The 7500-nt window shown below is 54.0% G+C and overlaps 1 pseudogene; it reads left to right on the forward strand.

Moving 5' to 3' along the window:
- Positions 1-2225, forward strand: part of LOC126328363 (large subunit ribosomal RNA) — a 2974-nt pseudogene extending 749 nt beyond the window's left edge.
- Positions 2226-7500: the final 5275 nt, after the last annotated feature.

A 7500-nucleotide genomic window follows, 5' to 3' on the forward strand; every position in this document is an offset into this window, starting at 1 on the left:
GAGTCGATTCGCCCCTTTGGGCGCTCGGGCTCCCGGCAAGCGCGCGCGGTTCTTCCCGGATGACGGACCTACCTGGCCCGGCCCCGGACCCGCGCCGCTGTTGGCTCGGGATGCTCTCGGGCGGAATAATCGCTCCCGTCAGCGGCGCTTCAGCTTTGGACAATTTCACGACCCGTCTTGAAACACGGACCAAGGAGTCTAACATGTGCGCGAGTCATTGGGCTGTACGAAACCTAAAGGCGTAATGAAAGTGAAGGTCTCGCCTTGCGCGGGCCGAGGGAGGATGGGGCTTCCCCGCCCTTCACGGGGCGGCGGCCTCCGCACTCCCGGGGCGTCTCGTCCTCATTGCGAGGTGAGGCGCACCTAGAGCGTACACGTTGGGACCCGAAAGATGGTGAACTATGCCTGGCCAGGACGAAGTCAGGGGAAACCCTGATGGAGGTCCGTAGCGATTCTGACGTGCAAATCGATCGTCGGAGCTGGGTATAGGGGCGAAAGACTAATCGAACCATCTAGTAGCTGGTTCCCTCCGAAGTTTCCCTCAGGATAGCTGGTGCTCGTACGAGTCTCATCCGGTAAAGCGAATGATTAGAGGCCTTGGGGCCGAAACGACCTCAACCTATTCTCAAACTTTAAATGGGTGAGATCTCCGGCTTGCTTGATATGCTGAAGCCGCGAGCAAACGACTCGGATCGGAGTGCCAAGTGGGCCACTTTTGGTAAGCAGAACTGGCGCTGTGGGATGAACCAAACGCCGAGTTAAGGCGCCCGAATCGACGCTCATGGGAAACCATGAAAGGCGTTGGTTGCTTAAGACAGCAGGACGGTGGCCATGGAAGTCGGAATCCGCTAAGGAGTGTGTAACAACTCACCTGCCGAAGCAACTAGCCCTGAAAATGGATGGCGCTGAAGCGTCGTGCCTATACTCGGCCGTCAGTCTGGCAGTCATGGCCGGTCCTCGCGGCCGGCCGCGAAGCCCTGACGAGTAGGAGGGTCGCGGCGGTGGGCGCAGAAGGGTCTGGGCGTGAGCCTGCCTGGAGCCGCCGTCGGTGCAGATCTTGGTGGTAGTAGCAAATACTCCAGCGAGGCCCTGGAGGGCTGACGCGGAGAAGGGTTTCGTGTGAACAGCCGTTGCACACGAGTCAGTCGATCCTAAGCCCTAGGAGAAATCCGATGTTGATGGGGGCCGTCATAGCATGATGCACTTTGTGCTGGCCCCCGTTGGGCGAAAGGGAATCCGGTTCCTATTCCGGAACCCGGCAGCGGAACCGATACAAGTCGGGCCCCTCTTTTAGAGATGCTCGTCGGGGTAACCCAAAAGGACCCGGAGACGCCGTCGGGAGATCGGGGAAGAGTTTTCTTTTCTGCATGAGCGTTCGAGTTCCCTGGAATCCTCTAGCAGGGAGATAGGGTTTGGAACGCGAAGAGCACCGCAGTTGCGGCGGTGTCCCGATCTTCCCCTCGGACCTTGAAAATCCGGGAGAGGGCCACGTGGAGGTGTCGCGCCGGTTCGTACCCATATCCGCAGCAGGTCTCCAAGGTGAAGAGCCTCTAGTCGATAGAATAATGTAGGTAAGGGAAGTCGGCAAATTGGATCCGTAACTTCGGGATAAGGATTGGCTCTGAGGATCGGGGCGTGTCGGGCTTGGTCGGGAAGTGGGTCAGCGCTAACGTGCCGGGCCTGGGCGAGGTGAGTGCCGTAGGGGTGCCGGTAAGTGCGGGCGTTTAGCGCGGGCGTGGTCTGCTCTCGCCGTTGGTTGGCCTCGTGCTGGCCGGCGGTGCAGGATGCGCGCGCCTGCGCGGCGTTCGCGCCCCGGTGCTTCAACCTGCGTGCAGGATCCGAGCTCGGTCCCGTGCCTTGGCCTCCCACGGATCTTCCTTGCTGCGAGGCCGCGTCCGCCTTAGCGTGCTCCTCCGGGGGCGCGCGGGTGCGCGGATTCTCTTCGGCCGCCATTCAACGATCAACTCAGAACTGGCACGGACTGGGGGAATCCGACTGTCTAATTAAAACAAAGCATTGCGATGGCCCTAGCGGGTGTTGACGCAATGTGATTTCTGCCCAGTGCTCTGAATGTCAACGTGAAGAAATTCAAGCAAGCGCGGGTAAACGGCGGGAGTAACTATGACTCTCTTAAGGTAGCCAAATGCCTCGTCATCTAATTAGTGACGCGCATGAATGGATTAACGAGATTCCCGCTGTCCCTATCTACTCCAGAGAAAAGCGGTCTGCGCAGCGCCACCTGGGGGAGGTGTGTTGCCTCCCATAACTGGGTTAAAACCGCCAGGAGACCCTCTGATTCCCTGAAGTCAACGAACGCGTCGGGGCTCAGAGGAACCTGAGTGGGGCGGGGACCGTAATGTCCAATCTCGTGGCCTTGTCGTGGCTCTCTGGCTCAGTAACCCCCTTAGATGGGGCGAAGCTAACACGGGATGGGCCGTCCATGCATGACGTTAAACGGCTAGCCCTTAACTGGGTGCAATCCTCACGGTCCGCACTGGCCCACCGTTAATTAGCAAAAGCGGTGGGTGAGACATGGTCGGTCATGATCCCCCGGTACGTGTGGAGACCCCCCTGGGGAACGTAACTCGGGCTTGAGTGCCGCACCGTCTCGATGATGTCAAACTCCACAATATAAGACCCAGCTACCACCTTCAACATCTCTGGGCTGTGGATTTGTGAGGGTTGTCGTGTGTCAAGGTAGGACGTAAAACTCCCGTCGCGGCAAGACGTTAAGTGCCCCCAACCCAAGCGAAAGCAAAGGGTGCGTGGCGCAGGGGAAGCTGCGTAACGAGAGACACACCACCTGTCTCTCCTGAGTTGAGCGCGGCGGCTGGGCGAGGGTATGAGGGTAAGTCTCACGACGATCCTGGGGCCCTGCGGTCTGGCTGCTGCAGTTCCTCACGTCCTGGACGACGTTAAATGGTCCCCCAACCCAAGGCGAAAGCAAAGGGTGCATGGCGCAGGGGAAGCTGCGTCGCAAGGGACACAAGATCTGTCCCTCGCAGGGCAAACAACATCTCAGCTCTGCAAACCCCACGGCCACATTCGCTGGGGAGGGATCACGGCCCGAGCCGGCAAAGGCTCATCGCCGTGAACGGGATGTCCCGGACATGCTCCGTCAAGCCGGGGCATGGTGACATGTCCCCGGCTAGGTTAGATGGGGCCAGACCCCCGAAAGTCTGGGGGACCGACCCAGCACCTGGGTAGGACTGGGTTCTTGGCCTTTAGGTGGGAACTCGGCCGAGTAGGGGGCGAAGGCCGAGAGGTGAATCCGCCTCTCCGGAATGCGGTGGGCATTTGCCGGGGAGGGACGGGTGAAATCCCCAGTGATGTGGTTGTGGAAGGGGACTAGTGCGCTGGAAACGGCGTGTTAAACCCAGCAGCTCTTAAAGCTCTTGGTCAAGGGGCGGGACTGGTGAGCGAGCTGCAATTTGCCCCCCCCCATGCCAGAGAGGCCGGTCCGGGGTAAGAGACGGGCCTCCAATTTATCACTCTTCAATTCAATCAATGATGGCAGAAAACGTGGAGAGTGATACGGCGCTATTGGAGCAAGACGCTCCATTCGATGCAAGATCAAACGTCTCCGTCATGGAGCGACACGCCCATTTTCTTCGGCTTCTAGACCGAAGCGTTAAACATGGAAAGATCACCGCAGATCAAATCAGGGTGATCAAAGAGGAAGTTGCCAACTGGGCTCTGGCGCATGCCAAGCTCGAGGGGCAATATGAAGAGATAAAGGCGGAAAATGACCGCCTTAGAAAAGAGGCGGCAAAGCCCCAGAAGTCCTATGCTGCAGTTGCGGCAGCACCAATCACGACAAAACGTACGGTGCAAGATACGATAAAGCAGAACGTACAGAAAGCTGTCCCAACAGTCTTCATAAAGCCTAAGAAAGGGGACGATGTCAAAACGGCAAAAGCCAAGTTTGAAAAGAGTATAAACCCTAGAGTAGATAAAATCAAAATAAATCAGATAAGGACTACAAAAAACGTATTGATAGTCGAACTGGCCTCTACTGAGGACAGTGACAAACTAATGAACAATACTAAAATTCAGGAGTCATTTACATGCGAAAAGCCCAGAAAGCGAAGGCCACTTATGATGATGTACGATGTACCATCATATATGACCCAGGACGACGTGGCTGACTGTGTTTACGCACAGAATTTTGAGGACAAAATGACTCGCGAAGAATTCATAGAACAATTCAAGGTCCGCTTCAAGGCAGGTCCTCGTGACAGAAACACTGTGCACCATGCCATTGAAGTGTCACCGGAATTGCGTAAACAGATCATTACAACCAATAGACTATACGTAGGCTATAATGCAATATCCGTCAAGGACTATACTGCCCTTGCTAAATGTACCAAATGTCACGATTACGGACATGTTGCAAAATACTGTAGCTTCCTAAACCCAGTATGTGGGAATTGTGGAAGCGAAAAGCATGACAAAACAAAGTGCGATAAAGAAACGCCCACCTGCATCCCTTGTAAATACCGGAAACGCACCTGCAACACTCCCGGTAAGGAGTGTGCAACCTATAAAATAATGATACAGCGGCTCATACAGAGGACAGACTATGGCAACGCGCTATAGAGTCACTCGAAAATCACCGAGCAAACAGTTGCGAGATGCAGGTCGGTGGCGGAAGCTCAAGGAATCACAGGAATCTCTGCCCTCGGTGGTCGACGAGCGAGAGGAGGAGTGGAAGGTCTATTCTGTCTTAGTTCCAGACGTGCAACCGGAGATGCGGGACTTCTCCTGCCAGGTTGGGTCCTTCCTGGCCAATAGGAGGAGTCCTCCAGGAGATCCGGCGACCGAGCAGACCAACTTGGAGTCTACCTCTTCACAGAGTGGGGGCTTTCTCACGCGCAAGGAGGGAGAGACCTACACACTTCCTGTTCCGACAGAGCGGCCGGAGTCGACGGATTTCTCCTGTCAGGTCGGGGGTTTCCTGGCCACAGGGAGGGATCATCTAGGCTTCCGGGAGGTGGCGGTGACCGGCGGGGCGGCTTCATCCGCCGGGAGCGGGGGTTCCCGCTCGTCCTCGGGGGCGGAGTCGTCGTCGGCTGCCGCGCCAGTCTCTGCAGCAGAGCACCAGCAGACTCCAAAAATGACGCAAGAGGATGTTGAAACAATTCAAGTTGGAAAAATGTACACTCAGTGTCCACCAGGAGACACATACACCATTTGTGAGGAAACGTTAAGACTGTCAAGACTGGAGGAACCCACAGCCCTAAACGCGGCTCTGAGGCAGCTGGTGAGGGTCGGGCATCCTCGCGGAGAGAAGGTCACATTCCCGGCACTGGAGGATGCAGACTGTATTCATCTTGCCGCGTTAAATATTCCCACAGACTTCGAAAAATTACAAGACTTAGTGTCAAAATTATACATCAGACGGGGTCGGGAGTTTGATATTGACAAGACCTATAAAAACATGGTCAAGATGCACGGCAGGATTGGTTTTGATCCTGCCCAGGTATGGCCTGATAGCCATTTCTACACCAGACATCCGGACTAAGATAAAAGTCTTGCAAATAAATGCTATGAGGAGCTCCCTCGTAACTCAGGAGCTCCGAAAGATAGCGGAAGAAAAGAACATCGATGTTATGCTAATTCAAGAGCCAAGCTCTGCCTCCGGCAAGGTCACAGGCTTTCCCGTCACTGCCCAGGTAATATCAATGGGTCCAAATCCCATGTCAGCAATTGTCATTTACAACAAGTTAATTAAAACCACTGTCTTGACACAGTATTGCACCTCCCATGTAACGGTTGTGGAGATAAACTTTTATAATACATTTTGGTATATAATCAATATATACTGTCAATACAGGGATCCAATCAATATTTATCTTGGGCAGTTATCTACAGTATTGCGAGCCCTAGCAGGCAAAGCAATAATAATAGCAATGGACAGTAACGCAAAATCCCCCCTATGGCACAGCCAAGTTCAAGACCAAAGAGGACAGGCACTGGAAGATATAATTATGGAACATAATTTAAATGTTGTAAATCTCCCCGGCAACCCTCCTACCTACAGGAGCAGAGCTGGGGCAGCGTCCTTTATTGATGTCACGCTCTGTACAACAAACATTGTGAATACCATTCAAAATTGGCAGGTCAATGACAACATTACCACCAGTGATCATAACGCTATTGAATTTACGATAGCATCACAAGTGGAGCATGTGCCAGAGGGGTGGACAATGCAGTACGACTACGGGAGAGCAGACTGGGACCTGTTGGAGGCGGAGTTTCATCCTCCGGAGCTGGGAGACGGTCCTTTTGAAGTGGAGGAGGCCGTAGGGGCCTTAATTGTCTCAATCAGGGCGGCTTTGGCCGCGGCAATACCAACGCGAAGGCGCTTCATACGAAAAGCGACTTCTCCATGGACTCCAGAGCTCACCCGGCTCAGGCAGTCTATGAGAAGAGCACGAAGCAGCTATCAAAGGTCCTTCACCCAGGAGGAACGGCACTACCATCTTGCCCAGTATAGGAGAAGGAAATGGCTCTTCAAGGAGACTCTCCGACAACATCGCCAGCGGAGCTGGGAAGATTTTGTAAAGTCTCACCTGACTCTGGATCCATGGGGTACACCATACAAAATAGTTAGGGAAAAAATTCACTCACCAATGCATCTCTCGACTGTAAGAGTCGGCGACGCAGACAGAATGACACAGGACTGGTCAGAGACCGCTGAGGAGCTAATGAGGGTGCTCCTCCCAGACGATCGACCTGACACTGACACCGAGATGCAGCAGGAAATAAGACGGCAAGACCAGTTACACTACCACAACAACATACAGGTGTACCCCTACTCCATCGAGGAAGTGAAGGCAGCTATTCGCTCCTTTGCAAAGCGCAAGGCCCCGGGGCCGGATGCAATTCCTGCAGAAGTTCTGCAATGTATTGCAAACAAACTGGCTCCGGGCCTCACGAAAATATACAACAGATGTATGGAAACACAGGTCTTCCCAACCTGCTGGAAGACGGCAGAGGTTATTATTATTAAAAAGGCTCCTGATAAGGACCCAATGATGCCCAAATCCTACCGTCCGATTTGTCTCCTGGACGTCTTGGGAAAGACATTTGAGAAGCTGCTGGTCTCTAGACTGTCTAGTCATAGAGTCCTACGTGGAATGAGTGACTCGCAATACGGATTCCGAGCTCGAAAGTCAACTTCTGATGCTATCAACAAAGTCGTAAGTATTGTACACTCATCCACGCGGAAGTACGTCCTCGGAGTTATGGTGGATATTTCGGGTGCCTTCGACAATCTGTGGTGGCCGGCGCTCTTCTCTCGACTTCGAGAGTTGGAGTGCCCGGCGGCGCTATATGGTTGTCTGAAGGACTACTGCAGAAATAGAGTCGCCAGAATCACGGCTCCTGGTGTCGTGGTGTCTAAGAACATCTCAAAGGGCTGTCCACAGGGATCTGTGTGCGGCCCTTTATTCTGGGACGTGAATATGGACCCATTACTGAACACACTAGAAAGGA

This window comes from Schistocerca gregaria, unplaced genomic scaffold (genome assembly GCF_023897955.1).
Source record: "Schistocerca gregaria isolate iqSchGreg1 unplaced genomic scaffold, iqSchGreg1.2 ptg001124l, whole genome shotgun sequence".
NCBI classification, from domain to species: Eukaryota; Metazoa; Arthropoda; class Insecta; order Orthoptera; family Acrididae; genus Schistocerca; species Schistocerca gregaria.